The sequence below is a fragment of the Dendrobates tinctorius genome, unplaced genomic scaffold (assembly GCF_039654945.1).
Source record: "Dendrobates tinctorius isolate UK_male_01 unplaced genomic scaffold, ASM3965494v1 ptg000251l, whole genome shotgun sequence".
In the NCBI taxonomy this organism is placed as follows: Eukaryota; Metazoa; Chordata; class Amphibia; order Anura; family Dendrobatidae; genus Dendrobates; species Dendrobates tinctorius.
This window is the reverse complement of record NW_027361918.1, coordinates 11,176,012-11,199,447: the sequence shown is the minus strand read 5'-3', so window position 1 is coordinate 11,199,447 and position 23,436 is coordinate 11,176,012. Positions and strand designations below refer to the sequence as shown.

At 40.1% G+C, this 23,436-nt stretch overlaps 23 non-coding genes across 23 annotated transcripts; 15 read left to right on the top strand and 8 right to left on the bottom strand.

The window, feature by feature from the left end:
• The first annotated feature begins 2,927 nt into the window (after positions 1-2,927).
• TRNAA-AGC (transfer RNA alanine (anticodon AGC)) lies at positions 2,928-3,000 on the top strand. The gene has a single exon. It is a non-coding gene; the product is annotated as a tRNA-Ala (tRNA).
• A 108-nt stretch (positions 3,001-3,108) lies between these two features.
• TRNAY-GUA (transfer RNA tyrosine (anticodon GUA)) lies at positions 3,109-3,194 on the top strand. The gene is given in 2 exon segments: positions 3,109-3,145; positions 3,159-3,194. It is a non-coding gene; the product is annotated as a tRNA-Tyr (tRNA).
• A 223-nt stretch (positions 3,195-3,417) lies between these two features.
• Positions 3,418-3,491, bottom strand: TRNAN-GUU (transfer RNA asparagine (anticodon GUU)). The gene has a single exon. It is a non-coding gene; the product is annotated as a tRNA-Asn (tRNA).
• Positions 3,492-6,727: 3,236 nt separating this feature from the next.
• TRNAA-AGC (transfer RNA alanine (anticodon AGC)) lies at positions 6,728-6,800 on the top strand. Its single transcript has one exon. It is a non-coding gene; the product is annotated as a tRNA-Ala (tRNA).
• Positions 6,801-6,908: 108 nt separating this feature from the next.
• On the top strand, positions 6,909-6,994 carry TRNAY-GUA (transfer RNA tyrosine (anticodon GUA)). Its single transcript is given in 2 exon segments — positions 6,909-6,945; positions 6,959-6,994. It is a non-coding gene; the product is annotated as a tRNA-Tyr (tRNA).
• A 223-nt stretch (positions 6,995-7,217) lies between these two features.
• Positions 7,218-7,291, bottom strand: TRNAN-GUU (transfer RNA asparagine (anticodon GUU)). Its single transcript has one exon. It is a non-coding gene; the product is annotated as a tRNA-Asn (tRNA).
• Positions 7,292-9,039: 1,748 nt separating this feature from the next.
• Positions 9,040-9,112, top strand: TRNAA-AGC (transfer RNA alanine (anticodon AGC)). The gene has a single exon. It is a non-coding gene; the product is annotated as a tRNA-Ala (tRNA).
• A 108-nt stretch (positions 9,113-9,220) lies between these two features.
• Positions 9,221-9,306, top strand: TRNAY-GUA (transfer RNA tyrosine (anticodon GUA)). Its single transcript is given in 2 exon segments — positions 9,221-9,257; positions 9,271-9,306. It is a non-coding gene; the product is annotated as a tRNA-Tyr (tRNA).
• A 223-nt stretch (positions 9,307-9,529) lies between these two features.
• On the bottom strand, positions 9,530-9,603 carry TRNAN-GUU (transfer RNA asparagine (anticodon GUU)). Its single transcript has one exon. It is a non-coding gene; the product is annotated as a tRNA-Asn (tRNA).
• A 1,741-nt stretch (positions 9,604-11,344) lies between these two features.
• Positions 11,345-11,417, top strand: TRNAA-AGC (transfer RNA alanine (anticodon AGC)). The gene has a single exon. It is a non-coding gene; the product is annotated as a tRNA-Ala (tRNA).
• Positions 11,418-11,525: 108 nt separating this feature from the next.
• Positions 11,526-11,611, top strand: TRNAY-GUA (transfer RNA tyrosine (anticodon GUA)). Its single transcript is given in 2 exon segments — positions 11,526-11,562; positions 11,576-11,611. It is a non-coding gene; the product is annotated as a tRNA-Tyr (tRNA).
• Positions 11,612-11,834: 223 nt separating this feature from the next.
• TRNAN-GUU (transfer RNA asparagine (anticodon GUU)) lies at positions 11,835-11,908 on the bottom strand. Its single transcript has one exon. It is a non-coding gene; the product is annotated as a tRNA-Asn (tRNA).
• Positions 11,909-15,144: 3,236 nt separating this feature from the next.
• Positions 15,145-15,217, top strand: TRNAA-AGC (transfer RNA alanine (anticodon AGC)). Its single transcript has one exon. It is a non-coding gene; the product is annotated as a tRNA-Ala (tRNA).
• A 108-nt stretch (positions 15,218-15,325) lies between these two features.
• TRNAY-GUA (transfer RNA tyrosine (anticodon GUA)) lies at positions 15,326-15,411 on the top strand. Its single transcript is given in 2 exon segments — positions 15,326-15,362; positions 15,376-15,411. It is a non-coding gene; the product is annotated as a tRNA-Tyr (tRNA).
• A 223-nt stretch (positions 15,412-15,634) lies between these two features.
• TRNAN-GUU (transfer RNA asparagine (anticodon GUU)) lies at positions 15,635-15,708 on the bottom strand. Its single transcript has one exon. It is a non-coding gene; the product is annotated as a tRNA-Asn (tRNA).
• A 1,912-nt stretch (positions 15,709-17,620) lies between these two features.
• Positions 17,621-17,706, top strand: TRNAY-GUA (transfer RNA tyrosine (anticodon GUA)). Its single transcript is given in 2 exon segments — positions 17,621-17,657; positions 17,671-17,706. It is a non-coding gene; the product is annotated as a tRNA-Tyr (tRNA).
• Positions 17,707-17,929: 223 nt separating this feature from the next.
• Positions 17,930-18,003, bottom strand: TRNAN-GUU (transfer RNA asparagine (anticodon GUU)). The gene has a single exon. It is a non-coding gene; the product is annotated as a tRNA-Asn (tRNA).
• Positions 18,004-19,746: 1,743 nt separating this feature from the next.
• Positions 19,747-19,819, top strand: TRNAA-AGC (transfer RNA alanine (anticodon AGC)). The gene has a single exon. It is a non-coding gene; the product is annotated as a tRNA-Ala (tRNA).
• A 108-nt stretch (positions 19,820-19,927) lies between these two features.
• TRNAY-GUA (transfer RNA tyrosine (anticodon GUA)) lies at positions 19,928-20,013 on the top strand. Its single transcript is given in 2 exon segments — positions 19,928-19,964; positions 19,978-20,013. It is a non-coding gene; the product is annotated as a tRNA-Tyr (tRNA).
• A 223-nt stretch (positions 20,014-20,236) lies between these two features.
• TRNAN-GUU (transfer RNA asparagine (anticodon GUU)) lies at positions 20,237-20,310 on the bottom strand. The gene has a single exon. It is a non-coding gene; the product is annotated as a tRNA-Asn (tRNA).
• A 1,743-nt stretch (positions 20,311-22,053) lies between these two features.
• Positions 22,054-22,126, top strand: TRNAA-AGC (transfer RNA alanine (anticodon AGC)). The gene has a single exon. It is a non-coding gene; the product is annotated as a tRNA-Ala (tRNA).
• Positions 22,127-22,234: 108 nt separating this feature from the next.
• TRNAY-GUA (transfer RNA tyrosine (anticodon GUA)) lies at positions 22,235-22,320 on the top strand. Its single transcript is given in 2 exon segments — positions 22,235-22,271; positions 22,285-22,320. It is a non-coding gene; the product is annotated as a tRNA-Tyr (tRNA).
• Positions 22,321-22,543: 223 nt separating this feature from the next.
• Positions 22,544-22,617, bottom strand: TRNAN-GUU (transfer RNA asparagine (anticodon GUU)). The gene has a single exon. It is a non-coding gene; the product is annotated as a tRNA-Asn (tRNA).
• Between the last annotated feature and the right edge of the window lie 819 nt (positions 22,618-23,436).

Below are 23,436 nucleotides of genomic sequence, written 5' to 3'. Positions count from 1 at the left end.
GATGGATCGAAACCATCCTCTGCTAAATTGTGCTGCATTACAACTTTTTTCTACAAACTAGGTAAGTTTTTTTTCATTCCCCCAGTTTGGTTCTCTATATACAGAGAAATGGTTTACTAGAAAATTGCACGACTGTATTTGTAGGCCATAATTCACATTGTGAAACCCAGCGGTCAATGGATTGAAACCAACCTCTTCTAAATAGTTGTGTTTTATAAACTTCATCATTGCATATCAACTGAACTTTTCTGTCAACAGCAAACGTGTCTCGGATCAAAAACACTAGTCAAAATCCTAAATCCCAGTACAACTCGTGCCAAAGGACCAGAAGGAGATTCGCGACCTCTCAGCATTTTCTATATTCAAACCAAACCATAAAAGATCAATCTTTTCGCTTGGGATTGTGCTGCATTACAACTTTTTTCTACAAACTAGGTAAGTTTTTTTTCATTCCCCCAGTTTGGTTCTCTATATACAGAGAAATGGTTTACTAGAAAATTGCTCGACTGTATTTGTAGGCCATAATTCACATTGTGAAACCCAGCGGTCGATGGATCGAAACCAACCTCTGCTAAATAGTTGTGTTTTATAAACTTCATCATTGCATATCAACTGAACTTTTCTGTCAACAGCAAACGTGTCTCGGATCAAAAACACTAGTCAAAATCCTAAATCCCAGTACAACTCGTGCCAAAGGACCAGAAGGAGATTCGCGACCTCTCAGCATTTTCTATATTCAAACCAAACCATAAAAGGTCAATCTTTTTGCTTGGGATTGTGCTGCATTACAACTTTTTTCTACAAACTAGGTAAGTTTTTTTTACTCCCCCAGTCTGGTTCTCTACATACATAGAAATGGTTTGCTAGAAAATTGCCCGACTGTATTTGTAGGCCATAATTCACATTGTGAAACCCAGCGGTCGATGGATCGAAACCAACCTCTGCTAAATAGTTGTGTTTTATAAACTTCATCATTGCATATCAACTGAACTTTTCTGTCAACAGCAAACGTGTCTCGGATCAAAAACACTAGTCAAAATCCTAAATCCCAGTACAACTCGTGCCAAAGGACCAGAAGGAGATTCGCGACCTCTCAGCATTTTCTATATTCAAACCAAACCATAAAAGGTCAATCTTTTTGCTTGGGATTGTGCTGCATTACAACTTTTTTCTACAAACTAGGTAAGTTTTTTTTACTCCCCCAGTCTGGTTCTCTACATACATAGAAATGGTTTGCTAGAAAATTGCCCGACTGTATTTGTAGGCCATAATTCACATTGTGAAACCCAGCGGTCGATGGATCGAAACCAACCTCTGCTAAATAGTTGTGATTTATAAACTTCATCATTGCATATCAACTGAACTTTTCTGTCAACAGCAAACGTGTCTCGGATCAAAAACACTAGTCAAAATCCTAAATCCCAGTACAACTCGTGCCAAAGGACCAGAAGGAGATTCGCGACCTCTCAGCATTTTCTATAATCAAACCAAACCATAAAAGGTCAATCTTTTTGCTTGGGATTGTGCTGCATTACAACTTTTTTCTACAAACTAGGTAAGTTTTTTTTACTCCCCCAGTCTGGTTCTCTACATACGTAGAAATGGTTTGCTAGAAAATTGCTCGACTTTATTTGTAGGCCATAATTCACATTGTGAAACCCAGCGGTCAATGGATTGAAACCAACCTCTTCTAAATAGTTGTGTTTTATAAACTTCATCATTGCATATCAACTGAACTTTTCTGTCAACAGCAAACGTGTCTCGGATCAAAAACACTAGTCAAAATCCTAAATCCCAGTACAACTCGTGCCAAAGGACCAGAAGGAGATTCGCGACCTCTCAGCATTTTCTATATTCAAACCAAACCATAAAAGATCAATCTTTTCGCTTGGGATTGTGCTGCATTACAACTTTTTTCTACAAACTAGGTAAGTTTTTTTTCATTCCCCCAGTTTGGTTCTCTATATACAGAGAAATGGTTTACTAGAAAATTGCTCGACTGTATTTGTAGGCCATAATTCACATTGTGAAACCCAGCGGTCGATGGATCGAAACCAACCTCTGCTAAATAGTTGTGTTTTATAAACTTCATCATTGCATATCAACTGAACTTTTCTGTCAACAGCAAACGTGTCTCGGATCAAAAACACTAGTCAAAATCCTAAATCCCAGTACAACTCGTGCCAAAGGACCAGAAGGAGATTCGCGACCTCTCAGCATTTTCTATATTCAAACCAAACCATAAAAGGTCAATCTTTTTGCTTGGGATTGTGCTGCATTACAACTTTTTTCTACAAACTAGGTAAGTTTTTTTTACTCCCCCAGTCTGGTTCTCTACATACATAGAAATGGTTTGCTAGAAAATTGCCCGACTGTATTTGTAGGCCATAATTCACATTGTGAAACCCAGCGGTCGATGGATCGAAACCAACCTCTGCTAAATAGTTGTGATTTATAAACTTCATCATTGCATATCAACTGAACTTTTCTGTCAACAGCAAACGTGTCTCGGATCAAAAACACTAGTCAAAATCCTAAATCCCAGTACAACTCGTGCCAAAGGACCAGAAGGAGATTCGCGACCTCTCAGCATTTTCTATAATCAAACCAAACCATAAAAGGTCAATCTTTTTGCTTGGGATTGTGCTGCATTACAACTTTTTTCTACAAACTAGGTAAGTTTTTTTTACTCCCCCAGTCTGGTTCTCTACATACGTAGAAATGGTTTGCTAGAAAATTGCTCGACTTTATTTGTAGGCCATAATTCACATTGTGAACTCCGTAGATGTTCTTCAAATATGGGAGAAAGGAATCTGTACTTAAAAAAAAAAAAAAAAAAAAAAAAAAAAGCACTCAATGGCACATTTGACTATAAGTAAACTGTGACATGGTGTGGCGTGAAACTGATAATGGCGTTCGTCGGGCATGGGGGATTAGCTCAAGTGGTAGAGCGCTCGCTTAGCATGCGAGAGGTAGCGGGATCGATGCCCGCATTCTCCAATACAATCTTTGGATTCCTTTTTCAGTTGGCCGAGTGAATTGTTTATGCCACCTGCTCGTGGCACACACGTCCAAACCTTGAAGACTTTCAACAATGGCTAAATCAAGCCTTCGATAGCTCAGCTGGTAGAGCGGAGGACTGTAGATCTAAATTAGCAATCCTTAGGTCGCTGGTTCAATTCCGGCTCGAAGGAAGTTTTGTGTATTCTATCAGATGTTTTCAACCTTCTGGCAAATACCAGACAGCTATGCTCTTTCTGGACATGTAGACAGAAACACAACCGGAAAGTTTTTTCTCCAGTTTGCCTTGTGAATTCAAAACTTAGGCAGCAACAGTGCTTTTACTTTATGGAGATGCTGAGCACCAATGTGAAAACGTCTTCAACTGTAGCATGCTACCCAAGCAAAAGGAACCAACGTCCCTGGGTGGACTCGAACCACCAACCTTTCGGTTAACAGCCGAACGCGCTAACCGATTGCGCCACAGAGACACAAACGCCTGCCGAACTTTCGTCTAACAGCCGGACGCACCCACCAGTTTTAACCGGAACCTTAAACAATGGTCAGACACCATTTCCTCTAATGATTTTCAACAATAATATGACACAAGAAAGCAAAAAAAAACAAAGAAACAATTGCAGAACCCCAGGAGTACTCTAGTCGCCAACAAATATGTAATGGCTGAAAATTTACATGTCATCGACCTGAACACAAACAGTCATTAGAATTTTACTCTGTACATCTGTTAACACAAGCAGAGTGGCGCAGCGGAAGCGTGCTGGGCCCATAACCCAGAGGTCGATGGATCGAAACCATCCTCTGCTAAATTGTGCTGCATTACAACTTTTTTCTACAAACTAGGTAAGTTTTTTTTCATTCCCCCAGTTTGGTTCTCTATATACAGAGAAATGGTTTACTAGAAAATTGCACGACTGTATTTGTAGGCCATAATTCACATTGTGAAACCCAGCGGTCAATGGATTGAAACCAACCTCTTCTAAATAGTTGTGTTTTATAAACTTCATCATTGCATATCAACTGAACTTTTCTGTCAACAGCAAACGTGTCTCGGATCAAAAACACTAGTCAAAATCCTAAATCCCAGTACAACTCGTGCCAAAGGACCAGAAGGAGATTCGCGACCTCTCAGCATTTTCTATATTCAAACCAAACCATAAAAGATCAATCTTTTCGCTTGGGATTGTGCTGCATTACAACTTTTTTCTACAAACTAGGTAAGTTTTTTTTCATTCCCCCAGTTTGGTTCTCTATATACAGAGAAATGGTTTACTAGAAAATTGCTCGACTGTATTTGTAGGCCATAATTCACATTGTGAAACCCAGCGGTCGATGGATCGAAACCAACCTCTGCTAAATAGTTGTGTTTTATAAACTTCATCATTGCATATCAACTGAACTTTTCTGTCAACAGCAAACGTGTCTCGGATCAAAAACACTAGTCAAAATCCTAAATCCCAGTACAACTCGTGCCAAAGGACCAGAAGGAGATTCGCGACCTCTCAGCATTTTCTATATTCAAACCAAACCATAAAAGGTCAATCTTTTTGCTTGGGATTGTGCTGCATTACAACTTTTTTCTACAAACTAGGTAAGTTTTTTTTACTCCCCCAGTCTGGTTCTCTACATACATAGAAATGGTTTGCTAGAAAATTGCCCGACTGTATTTGTAGGCCATAATTCACATTGTGAAACCCAGCGGTCGATGGATCGAAACCAACCTCTGCTAAATAGTTGTGTTTTATAAACTTCATCATTGCATATCAACTGAACTTTTCTGTCAACAGCAAACGTGTCTCGGATCAAAAACACTAGTCAAAATCCTAAATCCCAGTACAACTCGTGCCAAAGGACCAGAAGGAGATTCGCGACCTCTCAGCATTTTCTATATTCAAACCAAACCATAAAAGGTCAATCTTTTTGCTTGGGATTGTGCTGCATTACAACTTTTTTCTACAAACTAGGTAAGTTTTTTTTACTCCCCCAGTCTGGTTCTCTACATACATAGAAATGGTTTGCTAGAAAATTGCCCGACTGTATTTGTAGGCCATAATTCACATTGTGAAACCCAGCGGTCGATGGATCGAAACCAACCTCTGCTAAATAGTTGTGATTTATAAACTTCATCATTGCATATCAACTGAACTTTTCTGTCAACAGCAAACGTGTCTCGGATCAAAAACACTAGTCAAAATCCTAAATCCCAGTACAACTCGTGCCAAAGGACCAGAAGGAGATTCGCGACCTCTCAGCATTTTCTATAATCAAACCAAACCATAAAAGGTCAATCTTTTTGCTTGGGATTGTGCTGCATTACAACTTTTTTCTACAAACTAGGTAAGTTTTTTTTACTCCCCCAGTCTGGTTCTCTACATACGTAGAAATGGTTTGCTAGAAAATTGCTCGACTTTATTTGTAGGCCATAATTCACATTGTGAAACCCAGCGGTCAATGGATTGAAACCAACCTCTTCTAAATAGTTGTGTTTTATAAACTTCATCATTGCATATCAACTGAACTTTTCTGTCAACAGCAAACGTGTCTCGGATCAAAAACACTAGTCAAAATCCTAAATCCCAGTACAACTCGTGCCAAAGGACCAGAAGGAGATTCGCGACCTCTCAGCATTTTCTATATTCAAACCAAACCATAAAAGATCAATCTTTTCGCTTGGGATTGTGCTGCATTACAACTTTTTTCTACAAACTAGGTAAGTTTTTTTTCATTCCCCCAGTTTGGTTCTCTATATACAGAGAAATGGTTTACTAGAAAATTGCTCGACTGTATTTGTAGGCCATAATTCACATTGTGAAACCCAGCGGTCGATGGATCGAAACCAACCTCTGCTAAATAGTTGTGTTTTATAAACTTCATCATTGCATATCAACTGAACTTTTCTGTCAACAGCAAACGTGTCTCGGATCAAAAACACTAGTCAAAATCCTAAATCCCAGTACAACTCGTGCCAAAGGACCAGAAGGAGATTCGCGACCTCTCAGCATTTTCTATATTCAAACCAAACCATAAAAGGTCAATCTTTTTGCTTGGGATTGTGCTGCATTACAACTTTTTTCTACAAACTAGGTAAGTTTTTTTTACTCCCCCAGTCTGGTTCTCTACATACATAGAAATGGTTTGCTAGAAAATTGCCCGACTGTATTTGTAGGCCATAATTCACATTGTGAAACCCAGCGGTCGATGGATCGAAACCAACCTCTGCTAAATAGTTGTGATTTATAAACTTCATCATTGCATATCAACTGAACTTTTCTGTCAACAGCAAACGTGTCTCGGATCAAAAACACTAGTCAAAATCCTAAATCCCAGTACAACTCGTGCCAAAGGACCAGAAGGAGATTCGCGACCTCTCAGCATTTTCTATAATCAAACCAAACCATAAAAGGTCAATCTTTTTGCTTGGGATTGTGCTGCATTACAACTTTTTTCTACAAACTAGGTAAGTTTTTTTTACTCCCCCAGTCTGGTTCTCTACATACGTAGAAATGGTTTGCTAGAAAATTGCTCGACTTTATTTGTAGGCCATAATTCACATTGTGAACTCCGTAGATGTTCTTCAAATATGGGAGAAAGGAATCTGTACTTAAAAAAAAAAAAAAAAAAAAAAAAAAAAGCACTCAATGGCACATTTGACTATAAGTAAACTGTGACATGGTGTGGCGTGAAACTGATAATGGCGTTCGTCGGGCATGGGGGATTAGCTCAAGTGGTAGAGCGCTCGCTTAGCATGCGAGAGGTAGCGGGATCGATGCCCGCATTCTCCAATACAATCTTTGGATTCCTTTTTCAGTTGGCCGAGTGAATTGTTTATGCCACCTGCTCGTGGCACACACGTCCAAACCTTGAAGACTTTCAACAATGGCTAAATCAAGCCTTCGATAGCTCAGCTGGTAGAGCGGAGGACTGTAGATCTAAATTAGCAATCCTTAGGTCGCTGGTTCAATTCCGGCTCGAAGGAAGTTTTGTGTATTCTATCAGATGTTTTCAACCTTCTGGCAAATACCAGACAGCTATGCTCTTTCTGGACATGTAGACAGAAACACAACCGGAAAGTTTTTTCTCCAGTTTGCCTTGTGAATTCAAAACTTAGGCAGCAACAGTGCTTTTACTTTATGGAGATGCTGAGCACCAATGTGAAAACGTCTTCAACTGTAGCATGCTACCCAAGCAAAAGGAACCAACGTCCCTGGGTGGACTCGAACCACCAACCTTTCGGTTAACAGCCGAACGCGCTAACCGATTGCGCCACAGAGACACAAACGCCTGCCGAACTTTCGTCTAACAGCCGGACGCACCCACCAGTTTTAACCGGAACCTTAAACAATGGTCAGACACCATTTCCTCTAATGATTTTCAACAATAATATGACACAAGAAAGCAAAAAAAAACAAAGAAACAATTGCAGAACCCCAGGAGTACTCTAGTCGCCAACAAATATGTAATGGCTGAAAATTTACATGTCATCGACCTGAACACAAACAGTCATTAGAATTTTACTCTGTACATCTGTTAACACAAGCAGAGTGGCGCAGCGGAAGCGTGCTGGGCCCATAACCCAGAGGTCGATGGATCGAAACCATCCTCTGCTAAATTGTGCTGCATTACAACTTTTTTCTACAAACTAGGTAAGTTTTTTTTCATTCCCCCAGTTTGGTTCTCTATATACAGAGAAATGGTTTACTAGAAAATTGCACGACTGTATTTGTAGGCCATAATTCACATTGTGAAACCCAGCGGTCAATGGATTGAAACCAACCTCTTCTAAATAGTTGTGTTTTATAAACTTCATCATTGCATATCAACTGAACTTTTCTGTCAACAGCAAACGTGTCTCGGATCAAAAACACTAGTCAAAATCCTAAATCCCAGTACAACTCGTGCCAAAGGACCAGAAGGAGATTCGCGACCTCTCAGCATTTTCTATATTCAAACCAAACCATAAAAGATCAATCTTTTCGCTTGGGATTGTGCTGCATTACAACTTTTTTCTACAAACTAGGTAAGTTTTTTTTCATTCCCCCAGTTTGGTTCTCTATATACAGAGAAATGGTTTACTAGAAAATTGCTCGACTGTATTTGTAGGCCATAATTCACATTGTGAAACCCAGCGGTCGATGGATCGAAACCAACCTCTGCTAAATAGTTGTGTTTTATAAACTTCATCATTGCATATCAACTGAACTTTTCTGTCAACAGCAAACGTGTCTCGGATCAAAAACACTAGTCAAAATCCTAAATCCCAGTACAACTCGTGCCAAAGGACCAGAAGGAGATTCGCGACCTCTCAGCATTTTCTATATTCAAACCAAACCATAAAAGGTCAATCTTTTTGCTTGGGATTGTGCTGCATTACAACTTTTTTCTACAAACTAGGTAAGTTTTTTTTACTCCCCCAGTCTGGTTCTCTACATACATAGAAATGGTTTGCTAGAAAATTGCCCGACTGTATTTGTAGGCCATAATTCACATTGTGAAACCCAGCGGTCGATGGATCGAAACCAACCTCTGCTAAATAGTTGTGATTTATAAACTTCATCATTGCATATCAACTGAACTTTTCTGTCAACAGCAAACGTGTCTCGGATCAAAAACACTAGTCAAAATCCTAAATCCCAGTACAACTCGTGCCAAAGGACCAGAAGGAGATTCGCGACCTCTCAGCATTTTCTATATTCAAACCAAACCATAAAAGGTCAATCTTTTTGCTTGGGATTGTGCTGCATTACAACTTTTTTCTACAAACTAGGTAAGTTTTTTTTACTCCCCCAGTCTGGTTCTCTACATACATAGAAATGGTTTGCTAGAAAATTGCCCGACTGTATTTGTAGGCCATAATTCACATTGTGAACTACGTAGATGTTCTTCAAATATGGGAGAAAGGAATCTGTACTTAAAAAAAAAAAAAAAAAAAAAAAAAAAAAAAAAGCACTCAATGGCACATTTGACTATAAGTAAACTGTGACATGGTGTGGCGTGAAACTGATAATGGCGTCCGTCGGGCATGGGGGATTAGCTCAAGTGGTAGAGCGCTCGCTTAGCATGCGAGAGGTAGCGGGATCGATGCCCGCATTCTCCAATACAATCTTTGGATTCTTTTTTCAGTTGGCCGAGTGAATTGTTTATGCCACCTGCTCGTGGCACACACGTCCAAACCTTGAAGACTTTCAACAATGGCTAAATCAAGCCTTCGATAGCTCAGCTGGTAGAGCGGAGGACTGTAGATCTAAATTAGCAATCCTTAGGTCGCTGGTTCAATTCCGGCTCGAAGGAAGTTTTGTGTATTCTATCAGATGTTTTCAACCTTCTGGCAAATACCAGACAGCTATGCTCTTTCTGGACATGTAGACAGAAACACAACCGGAAAGTTTTTTCTCCAGTTTGCCTTGTGAATTCAAAACTTAGGCAGCAACAGTGCTTTTACTTTATGGAGATGCTGAGCACCAATGTGAAAACGTCTTCAACTGTAGCATGCTACCCAAGCAAAAGGAACCAACGTCCCTGGGTGGACTCGAACCACCAACCTTTCGGTTAACAGCCGAACGCGCTAACCGATTGCGCCACAGAGACACAAACGCCTGCCGAACTTTCGTCTAACAGCCGGACGCACCCACCAGTTTTAACCGGAACCTTAAACAATGGTCAGACACCATTTCCTCTAATGATTTTCAACAATAATATGACACAAGAAAGCAAAAAAAAACAAAGAAACAATTGCAGAACCCCAGGAGTACTCTAGTCGCCAACAAATATGTAATGGCTGAAAATTTACATGTCATCGACCTGAACACAAACAGTCATTAGAATTTTACTCTGTACATCTGTTAACACAAGCAGAGTGGCGCAGCGGAAGCGTGCTGGGCCCATAACCCAGAGGTCGATGGATCGAAGCCATCCTCTGCTAAATTGTGCTGCATTGCATCTTTTTCTACAAACTAGCTAAGTTTTTTTCACTTCCCCATTTTGGTTCTCTATATACAGAGAAATGGTTTGCTAGAAAATTGCTCGACTGTATTTGTAGACCATAATTCACATTGTGAAACCCAGCGGTCAATGGATTGAAACCAACCTCTGCTAAATAGTTGTGTTTTATAAACTTCATCATTGCATATCAACTGAACTTTTCTGTCAACAGCAAACGTGTCTCGGATCAAAAACACTAGTCAAAATCCTAAATCCCAGTACAACTCGTGCCAAAGGACCAGAAGGAGATTCGCGACCTCTCAGCATTTTCTATATTCAAACCAAACCATAAAAGATCAATCTTTTCGCTTGGGATTGTGCTGCATTACAACTTTTTTCTACAAACTAGGTAAGTTTTTTTTCATTCCCCCAGTTTGGTTCTCTATATACAGAGAAATGGTTTACTAGAAAATTGCTCGACTGTATTTGTAGGCCATAATTCACATTGTGAAACCCAGCGGTCGATGGATCGAAACCAACCTCTGCTAAATAGTTGTGTTTTATAAACTTCATCATTGCATATCAACTGAACTTTTCTGTCAACAGCAAACGTGTCTCGGATCAAAAACACTAGTCAAAATCCTAAATCCCAGTACAACTCGTGCCAAAGGACCAGAAGGAGATTCGCGACCTCTCAGCATTTTCTATATTCAAACCAAACCATAAAAGGTCAATCTTTTTGCTTGGGATTGTGCTGCATTACAACTTTTTTCTACAAACTAGGTAAGTTTTTTTTACTCCCCCAGTCTGGTTCTCTACATACATAGAAATGGTTTGCTAGAAAATTGCCCGACTGTATTTGTAGGCCATAATTCACATTGTGAAACCCAGCGGTCGATGGATCGAAACCAACCTCTGCTAAATAGTTGTGATTTATAAACTTCATCATTGCATATCAACTGAACTTTTCTGTCAACAGCAAACGTGTCTCGGATCAAAAACACTAGTCAAAATCCTAAATCCCAGTACAACTCGTGCCAAAGGACCAGAAGGAGATTCGCGACCTCTCAGCATTTTCTATAATCAAACCAAACCATAAAAGGTCAATCTTTTTGCTTGGGATTGTGCTGCATTACAACTTTTTTCTACAAACTAGGTAAGTTTTTTTTACTCCCCCAGTCTGGTTCTCTACATACGTAGAAATGGTTTGCTAGAAAATTGCTCGACTTTATTTGTAGGCCATAATTCACATTGTGAACTCCGTAGATGTTCTTCAAATATGGGAGAAAGGAATCTGTACTTAAAAAAAAAAAAAAAAAAAAAAAAAAAAGCACTCAATGGCACATTTGACTATAAGTAAACTGTGACATGGTGTGGCGTGAAACTGATAATGGCGTTCGTCGGGCATGGGGGATTAGCTCAAGTGGTAGAGCGCTCGCTTAGCATGCGAGAGGTAGCGGGATCGATGCCCGCATTCTCCAATACAATCTTTGGATTCCTTTTTCAGTTGGCCGAGTGAATTGTTTATGCCACCTGCTCGTGGCACACACGTCCAAACCTTGAAGACTTTCAACAATGGCTAAATCAAGCCTTCGATAGCTCAGCTGGTAGAGCGGAGGACTGTAGATCTAAATTAGCAATCCTTAGGTCGCTGGTTCAATTCCGGCTCGAAGGAAGTTTTGTGTATTCTATCAGATGTTTTCAACCTTCTGGCAAATACCAGACAGCTATGCTCTTTCTGGACATGTAGACAGAAACACAACCGGAAAGTTTTTTCTCCAGTTTGCCTTGTGAATTCAAAACTTAGGCAGCAACAGTGCTTTTACTTTATGGAGATGCTGAGCACCAATGTGAAAACGTCTTCAACTGTAGCATGCTACCCAAGCAAAAGGAACCAACGTCCCTGGGTGGACTCGAACCACCAACCTTTCGGTTAACAGCCGAACGCGCTAACCGATTGCGCCACAGAGACACAAACGCCTGCCGAACTTTCGTCTAACAGCCGGACGCACCCACCAGTTTTAACCGGAACCTTAAACAATGGTCAGACACCATTTCCTCTAATGATTTTCAACAATAATATGACACAAGAAAGCAAAAAAAAACAAAGAAACAATTGCAGAACCCCAGGAGTACTCTAGTCGCCAACAAATATGTAATGGCTGAAAATTTACATGTCATCGACCTGAACACAAACAGTCATTAGAATTTTACTCTGTACATCTGTTAACACAAGCAGAGTGGCGCAGCGGAAGCGTGCTGGGCCCATAACCCAGAGGTCGATGGATCGAAACCATCCTCTGCTAAATTGTGCTGCATTACAACTTTTTTCTACAAACTAGGTAAGTTTTTTTTCATTCCCCCAGTTTGGTTCTCTATATACAGAGAAATGGTTTACTAGAAAATTGCACGACTGTATTTGTAGGCCATAATTCACATTGTGAAACCCAGCGGTCAATGGATTGAAACCAACCTCTTCTAAATAGTTGTGTTTTATAAACTTCATCATTGCATATCAACTGAACTTTTCTGTCAACAGCAAACGTGTCTCGGATCAAAAACACTAGTCAAAATCCTAAATCCCAGTACAACTCGTGCCAAAGGACCAGAAGGAGATTCGCGACCTCTCAGCATTTTCTATATTCAAACCAAACCATAAAAGATCAATCTTTTCGCTTGGGATTGTGCTGCATTACAACTTTTTTCTACAAACTAGGTAAGTTTTTTTTCATTCCCCCAGTTTGGTTCTCTATATACAGAGAAATGGTTTACTAGAAAATTGCTCGACTGTATTTGTAGGCCATAATTCACATTGTGAAACCCAGCGGTCGATGGATCGAAACCAACCTCTGCTAAATAGTTGTGTTTTATAAACTTCATCATTGCATATCAACTGAACTTTTCTGTCAACAGCAAACGTGTCTCGGATCAAAAACACTAGTCAAAATCCTAAATCCCAGTACAACTCGTGCCAAAGGACCAGAAGGAGATTCGCGACCTCTCAGCATTTTCTATATTCAAACCAAACCATAAAAGGTCAATCTTTTTGCTTGGGATTGTGCTGCATTACAACTTTTTTCTACAAACTAGGTAAGTTTTTTTTACTCCCCCAGTCTGGTTCTCTACATACATAGAAATGGTTTGCTAGAAAATTGCCCGACTGTATTTGTAGGCCATAATTCACATTGTGAAACCCAGCGGTCGATGGATCGAAACCAACCTCTGCTAAATAGTTGTGTTTTATAAACTTCATCATTGCATATCAACTGAACTTTTCTGTCAACAGCAAACGTGTCTCGGATCAAAAACACTAGTCAAAATCCTAAATCCCAGTACAACTCGTGCCAAAGGACCAGAAGGAGATTCGCGACCTCTCAGCATTTTCTATATTCAAACCAAACCATAAAAGGTCAATCTTTTTGCTTGGGATTGTGCTGCATTACAACTTTTTTCTACAAACTAGGTAAGTTTTTTTTACTCCCCCAGTCTGGTTCTCTACATACATAGAAATGGTTTGCTAGAAAATTGCCCGACTGTATTTGTAGGCCATAATTCACATTGTGAAACCCAGCGGTCGATGGATCGAAACCAACCTCTGCTAAATAGTTGTGATTTATAAACTTCATCATTGCATATCAACTGAACTTTTCTGTCAACAGCAAACGTGTCTCGGATCAAAAACACTAGTCAAAATCCTAAATCCCAGTACAACTCGTGCCAAAGGACCAGAAGGAGATTCGCGACCTCTCAGCATTTTCTATAATCAAACCAAACCATAAAAGGTCAATCTTTTTGCTTGGGATTGTGCTGCATTACAACTTTTTTCTACAAACTAGGTAAGTTTTTTTTACTCCCCCAGTCTGGTTCTCTACATACGTAGAAATGGTTTGCTAGAAAATTGCTCGACTTTATTTGTAGGCCATAATTCACATTGTGAAACCCAGCGGTCAATGGATTGAAACCAACCTCTTCTAAATAGTTGTGTTTTATAAACTTCATCATTGCATATCAACTGAACTTTTCTGTCAACAGCAAACGTGTCTCGGATCAAAAACACTAGTCAAAATCCTAAATCCCAGTACAACTCGTGCCAAAGGACCAGAAGGAGATTCGCGACCTCTCAGCATTTTCTATATTCAAACCAAACCATAAAAGATCAATCTTTTCGCTTGGGATTGTGCTGCATTACAACTTTTTTCTACAAACTAGGTAAGTTTTTTTTCATTCCCCCAGTTTGGTTCTCTATATACAGAGAAATGGTTTACTAGAAAATTGCTCGACTGTATTTGTAGGCCATAATTCACATTGTGAAACCCAGCGGTCGATGGATCGAAACCAACCTCTGCTAAATAGTTGTGTTTTATAAACTTCATCATTGCATATCAACTGAACTTTTCTGTCAACAGCAAACGTGTCTCGGATCAAAAACACTAGTCAAAATCCTAAATCCCAGTACAACTCGTGCCAAAGGACCAGAAGGAGATTCGCGACCTCTCAGCATTTTCTATATTCAAACCAAACCATAAAAGGTCAATCTTTTTGCTTGGGATTGTGCTGCATTACAACTTTTTTCTACAAACTAGGTAAGTTTTTTTTACTCCCCCAGTCTGGTTCTCTACATACATAGAAATGGTTTGCTAGAAAATTGCCCGACTGTATTTGTAGGCCATAATTCACATTGTGAAACCCAGCGGTCGATGGATCGAAACCAACCTCTGCTAAATAGTTGTGATTTATAAACTTCATCATTGCATATCAACTGAACTTTTCTGTCAACAGCAAACGTGTCTCGGATCAAAAACACTAGTCAAAATCCTAAATCCCAGTACAACTCGTGCCAAAGGACCAGAAGGAGATTCGCGACCTCTCAGCATTTTCTATAATCAAACCAAACCATAAAAGGTCAATCTTTTTGCTTGGGATTGTGCTGCATTACAACTTTTTTCTACAAACTAGGTAAGTTTTTTTTACTCCCCCAGTCTGGTTCTCTACATACGTAGAAATGGTTTGCTAGAAAATTGCTCGACTTTATTTGTAGGCCATAATTCACATTGTGAACTCCGTAGATGTTCTTCAAATATGGGAGAAAGGAATCTGTACTTAAAAAAAAAAAAAAAAAAAAAAAAAAAAGCACTCAATGGCACATTTGACTATAAGTAAACTGTGACATGGTGTGGCGTGAAACTGATAATGGCGTTCGTCGGGCATGGGGGATTAGCTCAAGTGGTAGAGCGCTCGCTTAGCATGCGAGAGGTAGCGGGATCGATGCCCGCATTCTCCAATACAATCTTTGGATTCCTTTTTCAGTTGGCCGAGTGAATTGTTTATGCCACCTGCTCGTGGCACACACGTCCAAACCTTGAAGACTTTCAACAATGGCTAAATCAAGCCTTCGATAGCTCAGCTGGTAGAGCGGAGGACTGTAGATCTAAATTAGCAATCCTTAGGTCGCTGGTTCAATTCCGGCTCGAAGGAAGTTTTGTGTATTCTATCAGATGTTTTCAACCTTCTGGCAAATACCAGACAGCTATGCTCTTTCTGGACATGTAGACAGAAACACAACCGGAAAGTTTTTTCTCCAGTTTGCCTTGTGAATTCAAAACTTAGGCAGCAACAGTGCTTTTACTTTATGGAGATGCTGAGCACCAATGTGAAAACGTCTTCAACTGTAGCATGCTACCCAAGCAAAAGGAACCAACGTCCCTGGGTGGACTCGAACCACCAACCTTTCGGTTAACAGCCGAACGCGCTAACCGATTGCGCCACAGAGACACAAACGCCTGCCGAACTTTCGTCTAACAGCCGGACGCACCCACCAGTTTTAACCGGAACCTTAAACAATGGTCAGACACCATTTCCTCTAATGATTTTCAACAATAATATGACACAAGAAAGCAAAAAAAAACAAAGAAACAATTGCAGAACCCCAGGAGTACTCTAGTCGCCAACAAATATGTAATGGCTGAAAATTTACATGTCATCGACCTGAACACAAACAGTCATTAGAATTTTACTCTGTACATCTGTTAACACAAGCAGAGTGGCGCAGCGGAAGCGTGCTGGGCCCATAACCCAGAGGTCGATGGATCGAAACCATCCTCTGCTAAATTGTGCTGCATTACAACTTTTTTCTACAAACTAGGTAAGTTTTTTTTCATTCCCCCAGTTTGGTTCTCTATATACAGAGAAATGGTTTACTAGAAAATTGCACGACTGTATTTGTAGGCCATAATTCACATTGTGAAACCCAGCGGTCAATGGATTGAAACCAACCTCTTCTAAATAGTTGTGTTTTATAAACTTCATCATTGCATATCAACTGAACTTTTCTGTCAACAGCAAACGTGTCTCGGATCAAAAACACTAGTCAAAATCCTAAATCCCAGTACAACTCGTGCCAAAGGACCAGAAGGAGATTCGCGACCTCTCAGCATTTTCTATATTCAAACCAAACCATAAAAGATCAATCTTTTCGCTTGGGATTGTGCTGCATTACAACTTTTTTCTACAAACTAGGTAAGTTTTTTTTCATTCCCCCAGTTTGGTTCTCTATATACAGAGAAATGGTTTACTAGAAAATTGCTCGACTGTATTTGTAGGCCATAATTCACATTGTGAAACCCAGCGGTCGATGGATCGAAACCAACCTCTGCTAAATAGTTGTGTTTTATAAACTTCATCATTGCATATCAACTGAACTTTTCTGTCAACAGCAAACGTGTCTCGGATCAAAAACACTAGTCAAAATCCTAAATCCCAGTACAACTCGTGCCAAAGGACCAGAAGGAGATTCGCGACCTCTCAGCATTTTCTATATTCAAACCAAACCATAAAAGGTCAATCTTTTTGCTTGGGATTGTGCTGCATTACAACTTTTTTCTACAAACTAGGTAAGTTTTTTTTACTCCCCCAGTCTGGTTCTCTACATACATAGAAATGGTTTGCTAGAAAATTGCCCGACTGTATTTGTAGGCCATAATTCACATTGTGAAACCCAGCGGTCGATGGATCGAAACCAACCTCTGCTAAATAGTTGTGATTTATAAACTTCATCATTGCATATCAACTGAACTTTTCTGTCAACAGCAAACGTGTCTCGGATCAAAAACACTAGTCAAAATCCTAAATCCCAGTACAACTCGTGCCAAAGGACCAGAAGGAGATTCGCGACCTCTCAGCATTTTCTATAATCAAACCAAACCATAAAAGGTCAATCTTTTTGCTTGGGATTGTGCTGCATTACAACTTTTTTCTACAAACTAGGTAAGTTTTTTTTACTCCCCCAGTCTGGTTCTCTACATACGTAGAAATGGTTTGCTAGAAAATTGCTCGACTTTATTTGTAGGCCATAATTCACATTGTGAACTCCGTAGATGTTCTTCAAATATGGGAGAAAGGAATCTGTACTTAAAAAAAAAAAAAAAAAAAAAAAAAAAAGCACTCAATGGCACATTTGACTATAAGTAAACTGTGACATGGTGTGGCGTGAAACTGATAATGGCGTTCGTCGGGCATGGGGGATTAGCTCAAGTGGTAGAGCGCTCGCTTAGCATGCGAGAGGTGCCCGCATTCTCCAATACAATCTTTGGATTCCTTTTTCAGTTGGCCGAGTGAATTGTTTATGCCACCTGCTCGTGGCACACACGTCCAAACCTTGAAGACTTTCAACAATGGCTAAATCAAGCCTTCGATAGCTCAGCTGGTAGAGCGGAGGACTGTAGATCTAAATTAGCAATCCTTAGGTCGCTGGTTCAATTCCGGCTCGAAGGAAGTTTTGTGTATTCTATCAGATGTTTTCAACCTTCTGGCAAATACCAGACAGCTATGCTCTTTCTGGACATGTAGACAGAAACACAACCGGAAAGTTTTTTCTCCAGTTTGCCTTGTGAATTCAAAACTTAGGCAGCAACAGTGCTTTTACTTTATGGAGATGCTGAGCACCAATGTGAAAACGTCTTCAACTGTAGCATGCTACCCAAGCAAAAGGAACCAACGTCCCTGGGTGGACTCGAACCACCAACCTTTCGGTTAACAGCCGAACGCGCTAACCGATTGCGCCACAGAGACACAAACACCTGCCGAACTTTCGTCTAACAGCCGGACGCACCCACCAGTTTTAACCGGAACCTTAAACAATGGTCAGACACCATTTCCTCTAATGATTTTCAACAATAATATGACACAAGAAAGCAAAAAAAAACAAAGAAACAATTGCAGAACCCCAGGAGTACTCTAGTCGCCAACAAATATGTAATGGCTGAAAATTTACATGTCATCGACCTGAACACAAACAGTCATTAGAATTTTACTCTGTACATCTGTTAACACAAGCAGAGTGGCGCAGCGGAAGCGTGCTGGGCCCATAACCCAGAGGTCGATGGATCGAAACCATCCTCTGCTAAATTGTGCTGCATTACAACTTTTTTCTACAAACTAGGTAAGTTTTTTTTCATTCCCCCAGTTTGGTTCTCTATATACAGAGAAATGGTTTACTAGAAAATTGCACGACTGTATTTGTAGGCCATAATTCACATTGTGAAACCCAGCGGTCAATGGATTGAAACCAACCTCTTCTAAATAGTTGTGTTTTATAAACTTCATCATTGCATATCAACTGAACTTTTCTGTCAACAGCAAACGTGTCTCGGATCAAAAACACTAGTCAAAATCCTAAATCCCAGTACAACTCGTGCCAAAGGACCAGAAGGAGATTCGCGACCTCTCAGCATTTTCTATATTCAAACCAAACCATAAAAGATCAATCTTTTCGCTTGGGATTGTGCTGCATTACAACTTTTTTCTACAAACTAGGTAAGTTTTTTTTCATTCCCCCAGTTTGGTTCTCTATATACAGAGAAATGGTTTACTAGAAAATTGCTCGACTGTATTTGTAGGCCATAATTCACATTGTGAAACCCAGCGGTCGATGGATCGAAACCAACCTCTGCTAAATAGTTGTGTTTTATAAACTTCATCATTGCATATCAACTGAACTTTTCTGTCAACAGCAAACGTGTCTCGGATCAAAAACACTAGTCAAAATCCTAAATCCCAGTACAACTCGTGCCAAAGGACCAGAAGGAGATTCGCGACCTCTCAGCATTTTCTATATTCAAACCAAACCATAAAAGGTCAATCTTTTTGCTTGGGATTGTGCTGCATTACAACTTTTTTCTACAAACTAGGTAAGTTTTTTTTACTCCCCCAGTCTGGTTCTCTACATACATAGAAATGGTTTGCTAGAAAATTGCCCGACTGTATTTGTAGGCCATAATTCACATTGTGAAACCCAGCGGTCGATGGATCGAAACCAACCTCTGCTAAATAGTTGTGATTTATAAACTTCATCATTGCATATCAACTGAACTTTTCTGTCAACAGCAAACGTGTCTCGGATCAAAAACACTAGTCAAAATCCTAAATCCCAGTACAACTCGTGCCAAAGGACCAGAAGGAGATTCGCGACCTCTCAGCATTTTCTATAATCAAACCAAACCATAAAAGGTCAATCTTTTTGCTTGGGATTGTGCTGCATTACAACTTTTTTCTACAAACTAGGTAAGTTTTTTTTACTCCCCCAGTCTGGTTCTCTACATACGTAGAAATGGTTTGCTAGAAAATTGCTCGACTTTATTTGTAGGCCATAATTCACATTGTGAACTCCGTAGATGTTCTTCAAATATGGGAGAAAGGAATCTGTACTTAAAAAAAAAAAAAAAAAAAAAAAAAAAAGCACTCAATGGCACATTTGACTATAAGTAAACTGTGACATGGTGTGGCGTGAAACTGATAATGGCGTTCGTCGGGCATGGGGGATTAGCTCAAGTGGTAGAGCGCTCGCTTAGCATGCGAGAGGTAGCGGGATCGATGCCCGCATTCTCCAATACAATCTTTGGATTCCTTTTTCAGTTGGCCGAGTGAATTGTTTATGCCACCTGCTCGTGGCACACACGTCCAAACCTTGAAGACTTTCAACAATGGCTAAATCAAGCCTTCGATAGCTCAGCTGGTAGAGCGGAGGACTGTAGATCTAAATTAGCAATCCTTAGGTCGCTGGTTCAATTCCGGCTCGAAGGAAGTTTTGTGTATTCTATCAGATGTTTTCAACCTTCTGGCAAATACCAGACAGCTATGCTCTTTCTGGACATGTAGACAGAAACACAACCGGAAAGTTTTTTCTCCAGTTTGCCTTGTGAATTCAAAACTTAGGCAGCAACAGTGCTTTTACTTTATGGAGATGCTGAGCACCAATGTGAAAACGTCTTCAACTGTAGCATGCTACCCAAGCAAAAGGAACCAACGTCCCTGGGTGGACTCGAACCACCAACCTTTCGGTTAACAGCCGAACGCGCTAACCGATTGCGCCACAGAGACACAAACGCCTGCCGAACTTTCGTCTAACAGCCGGACGCACCCACCAGTTTTAACCGGAACCTTAAACAATGGTCAGACACCATTTCCTCTAATGATTTTCAACAATAATATGACACAAGAAAGCAAAAAAAAACAAAGAAACAATTGCAGAACCCCAGGAGTACTCTAGTCGCCAACAAATATGTAATGGCTGAAAATTTACATGTCATCGACCTGAACACAAACAGTCATTAGAATTTTACTCTGTACATCTGTTAACACAAGCAGAGTGGCGCAGCGGAAGCGTGCTGGGCCCATAACCCAGAGGTCGATGGATCGAAACCATCCTCTGCTAAATTGTGCTGCATTACAACTTTTTTCTACAAACTAGGTAAGTTTTTTTTCATTCCCCCAGTTTGGTTCTCTATATACAGAGAAATGGTTTACTAGAAAATTGCACGACTGTATTTGTAGGCCATAATTCACATTGTGAAACCCAGCGGTCAATGGATTGAAACCAACCTCTTCTAAATAGTTGTGTTTTATAAACTTCATCATTGCATATCAACTGAACTTTTCTGTCAACAGCAAACGTGTCTCGGATCAAAAACACTAGTCAAAATCCTAAATCCCAGTACAACTCGTGCCAAAGGACCAGAAGGAGATTCGCGACCTCTCAGCATTTTCTATATTCAAACCAAACCATAAAAGATCAATCTTTTCGCTTGGGATTGTGCTGCATTACAACTTTTTTCTACAAACTAGGTAAGTTTTTTTTCATTCCCCCAGTTTGGTTCTCTATATACAGAGAAATGGTTTACTAGAAAATTGCTCGACTGTATTTGTAGGCCATAATTCACATTGTGAAACCCAGCGGTCGATGGATCGAAACCAACCTCTGCTAAATAGTTGTGTTTTATAAACTTCATCATTGCATATCAACTGAACTTTTCTGTCAACAGCAAACGTGTCTCGGATCAAAAACACTAGTCAAAATCCTAAATCCCAGTACAACTCGTGCCAAAGGACCAGAAGGAGATTCGCGACCTCTCAGCATTTTCTATATTCAAACCAAACCATAAAAGGTCAATCTTTTTGCTTGGGATTGTGCTGCATTACAACTTTTTTCTACAAACTAGGTAAGTTTTTTTTACTCCCCCAGTCTGGTTCTCTACATACATAGAAATGGTTTGCTAGAAAATTGCCCGACTGTATTTGTAGGCCATAATTCACATTGTGAAACCCAGCGGTCGATGGATCGAAACCAACCTCTGCTAAATAGTTGTGATTTATAAACTTCATCATTGCATATCAACTGAACTTTTCTGTCAACAGCAAACGTGTCTCGGATCAAAAACACTAGTCAAAATCCTAAATCCCAGTACAACTCGTGCCAAAGGACCAGAAGGAGATTCGCGACCTCTCAGCATTTTCTATAATCAAACCAAACCATAAAAGGTCAATCTTTTTGCTTGGGATTGTGCTGCATTACAACTTTTTTCTACAAACTAGGTAAGTTTTTTTTACTCCCCCAGTCTGGTTCTCTACATACGTAGAAATGGTTTGCTAGAAAATTGCTCGACTTTATTTGTAGGCCATAATTCACATTGTGAACTCCGTAGATGTTCTTCAAATATGGGAGAAAGGAATCTGTACTTAAAAAAAAAAAAAAAAAAAAAAAAAAAAGCACTCAATGGCACATTTGACTATAAGTAAACTGTGACATGGTGTGGCGTGAAACTGATAATGGCGTTCGTCGGGCATGGGGGATTAGCTCAAGTGGTAGAGCGCTCGCTTAGCATGCGAGAGGTAGCGGGATCGATGCCCGCATTCTCCAATACAATCTTTGGATTCCTTTTTCAGTTGGCCGAGTGAATTGTTTATGCCACCTGCTCGTGGCACACACGTCCAAACCTTGAAGACTTTCAACAATGGCTAAATCAAGCCTTCGATAGCTCAGCTGGTAGAGCGGAGGACTGTAGATCTAAATTAGCAATCCTTAGGTCGCTGGTTCAATTCCGGCTCGAAGGAAGTTTTGTGTATTCTATCAGATGTTTTCAACCTTCTGGCAAATACCAGACAGCTATGCTCTTTCTGGACATGTAGACAGAAACACAACCGGAAAGTTTTTTCTCCAGTTTGCCTTGTGAATTCAAAACTTAGGCAGCAACAGTGCTTTTACTTTATGGAGATGCTGAGCACCAATGTGAAAACGTCTTCAACTGTAGCATGCTACCCAAGCAAAAGGAACCAACGTCCCTGGGTGGACTCGAACCACCAACCTTTCGGTTAACAGCCGAACGCGCTAACCGATTGCGCCACAGAGACACAAACGCCTGCCGAACTTTCGTCTAACAGCCGGACGCACCCACCAGTTTTAACCGGAACCTTAAACAATGGTCAGACACCATTTCCTCTAATGATTTTCAACAATAATATGACACAAGAAAGCAAAAAAAAACAAAGAAACAATTGCAGAACCCCAGGAGTACTCTAGTCGCCAACAAATATGTAATGGCTGAAAATTTACATGTCATCGACCTGAACACAAACAGTCATTAGAATTTTACTCTGTACATCTGTTAACACAAGCAGAGTGGCGCAGCGGAAGCGTGCTGGGCCCATAACCCAGAGGTCGATGGATCGAAACCATCCTCTGCTAAATTGTGCTGCATTACAACTTTTTTCTACAAACTAGGTAAGTTTTTTTTCATTCCCCCAGTTTGGTTCTCTATATACAGAGAAATGGTTTACTAGAAAATTGCACGACTGTATTTGTAGGCCATAATTCACATTGTGAAACCCAGCGGTCAATGGATTGAAACCAACCTCTTCTAAATAGTTGTGTTTTATAAACTTCATCATTGCATATCAACTGAACTTTTCTGTCAACAGCAAACGTGTCTCGGATCAAAAACACTAGTCAAAATCCTAAATCCCAGTACAACTCGTGCCAAAGGACCAGAAGGAGATTCGCGACCTCTCAGCATTTTCTATATTCAAACCAAACCATAAAAGATCAATCTTTTCGCTTGGGATTGTGCTGCATTACAACTTTTTTCTACAAACTAGGTAAGTTTTTTTTCATTCCCCCAGTTTGGTTCTCTATATACAGAGAAATGGTTTACTAGAAAATTGCTCGACTGT